Below are 2816 nucleotides of genomic sequence, written 5' to 3' on the forward strand. Positions count from 1 at the left end.
GCATACATATTCTAGAATCCAAATAATAAAGTAATTAAACTCACTCAACTTGTGCTAAGTGACTTACCTCAAGATCTTGCACAAAAATAATGCAAACCACAAAAAATGGGCATAGTTCACAAGAAATTTTATTAAAAAATATCATTGTGGATGTTTTTAGAAAGAAACAATCCATAACCCAATCAAATTGGTCTAGTTATTGATTAGTTGGGTTGATTAAAAATTCCTATAGAACTATCATCAGATTAGGTATAGTAAAATGAACAATTAGTTATTCCTAGCAAGCAGGAACAAATACAGTTTTTAAGGTGATAAAATAGCATATGCAGTTACATCACTTGCATGCCAAGTATGAAGTGCATTCCCAAACTTATAATGAATTTTGGATATAAAGGATCCATACAGTGGCCCAACAATGAAAGCCAAGGATGTAACCATGCATGTATTGGCATAGTCTCCCTGTAAGGATACCAAGTATCATTTGTTGCTATTAATTTGAGCATCACTATATGATCCAAAATGTTATGAAGTACTAAATTTACTCATAACTTTTCCCATGTCTCTAGAAAAATGTAGCATATGTTTAGGGTCCCTTGGCTTCCAGGAATTTCTAGCAGCTATTCTCACTAATGGAAGAATAAATTCAATGAAGAGTTGAGTGTAAGGAGTTGAAGAAGCAAGTTTTGCTTCCGTGTAAATGCCATAATCACGAGGCTCATTCCCTTGTAGAAGCCTCTTCCATAATGACATTACCTCTAAACCATGCAAATGATGTTGAAGTGGTTCCCAACCTTGAAACACTCTTATATGCAATGGAAAAGAAAATGCAGATGCAATACATGACAAATTACACAACTCGTAGTCTTTATATATACAAAGAGATCTTTTTAAAGGTGATTATTACATATTAGCATAATAGAAAAATTGATCCAGCTTCATACATATTCTAGAATCCAAATAATAAAATAATAAAACTCACTCAACTTGTGCTAAGTGACTTAGCTCAAGATCTTGCACAAAAATAATGTAGACCCACAAAAATGGGTAGAGTTTACAAGAAATTTTACAAAAACATATCATAGCAGATATTTTTAGAAAGAAACAAGTCATAACCTAGTTAAATTGGTCTAGTTGATGATTAGTTGGGTTGATTATAAATTCTTGAAGAGCTGCCATTAGATTAGGTACAATAAAATGAAAAATCAATTGTTCCTAGGTAGTAGGATCAAATATAGTTTTTCAAGGTGATAAAATTGCATATGTAGATGCATCACTTGCATGTCAGACATGAAGTGCATTCCTCAACTTATAACGAATGGTTGTATATAAAGGCTCCATAAGTTGTCCCAACAATGGAAGCCACGGATGTAACCGTGCATGTATTGGCACAGTCTCCTTGTGAGCATCCCAAGTATCTATTGTTGCTATTAATTTGGGCATCACTATATGATCGTGAATGCTATGAAGTACTAAATATGGTAGTAACTTCTCCTATGTCTCCAGAAAATATAGCATCAGGAGATGAAATCAATTGATATTCAAGGGATTATTGTATGATTTTTTTTCTAAATAAAATGTGATATAAAATATAACTAGTATGATATGGAATGCATAAATATAAAATGGTTTGGTTAGAACTTAGCACAACATTTTCTTTGGTGTCATAATTTGTTTTATGTCAATAAGCTAATCATTTGTACTCTTTTCTTTTCTCACCTATTCAATATGCAATTGAAGATAAATCTTATAGTTAAACTTACATCGAGATTTATAATTATATGCTCTTTAGCACTAGTTTGGTTTAATGATATATTTCTCTAGTCATCTACATTTATTTTATATTGTAAAATTCTAATTCCTGGTTATATTATAAACTTTCCTTATTTTTTACTAATGATACGTTTCTTCAACCATCCACATTTATATTATGATGATATTATGATGTTCTATTTCTTGGTTATATTTCAAACTTTTTTGTTTATTATTTTAGGATCCATCAACTTCCATGGAATGATTATTCTAAGGAAGCCCTTTGTTTCAATCTAATCAATATATTTCTCCAGCCATCTACATTTATTTTATATTGTAAAATTCTAATTCTTGGTTATATTATAAACTTTCCTATTTTTTTGTTAATGATATGTTTCTCTAGCCATCTACATTTATATTATGATGATATTATGAATTTCTATTTCCTAGTTATATTTCAAACTTTCATGTTTATTATTTTAGGATTCATCAGTTTCCATGAAATGATTATTCTAAGGAAGCCCTCTATTTCAGTCTAATCATAATGATTACTTTTTGATAACTTTTTAGATCTAGGCTCCACTAATAATATGATAATCATATGTCTCAACTAGACCAAGGTATACCATATACACTAGACCTTTTTGTTGTGTAGCAAGGGCCTTATACATAAGTGTCAAGTTCTAAATGTATATGGTAGTTTTGAGTGTTTTTATTTTCTATTTGGTATTTTTGTATATCAGGTTTTTTCTAATGTCATTTTCTTCAATTCAGCGGTTGCAATATGAAATCCTATTACCTTGTTAATTTTTGTGAATGTTCCCATTTTGAGTGTTTTAGGATACCTTGTTTCCTATTGAATATCAATTGATTTCATCCCCTGATTAGGTTTAATTGTCATATTGAAATAGCTCACATTATTGGATTAACATGATTTTTTTACTATAAGGTAAAGATTTGTAAAGATCAGTGGATTTGATAGTAAATAGTTTATAACTTATTCAATAGTTTTTGAGGAGGATGGAAGCTATTTCCAAGGTGATCATGACACAATAAGAAAGAATGCA

This window comes from Cupressus sempervirens, chromosome 9, assembly GCF_028749045.1.
Source record: "Cupressus sempervirens isolate cs-2001-9-10 chromosome 9, ASM2874904v1, whole genome shotgun sequence".
NCBI classification, from domain to species: Eukaryota; Viridiplantae; Streptophyta; class Pinopsida; order Cupressales; family Cupressaceae; genus Cupressus; species Cupressus sempervirens.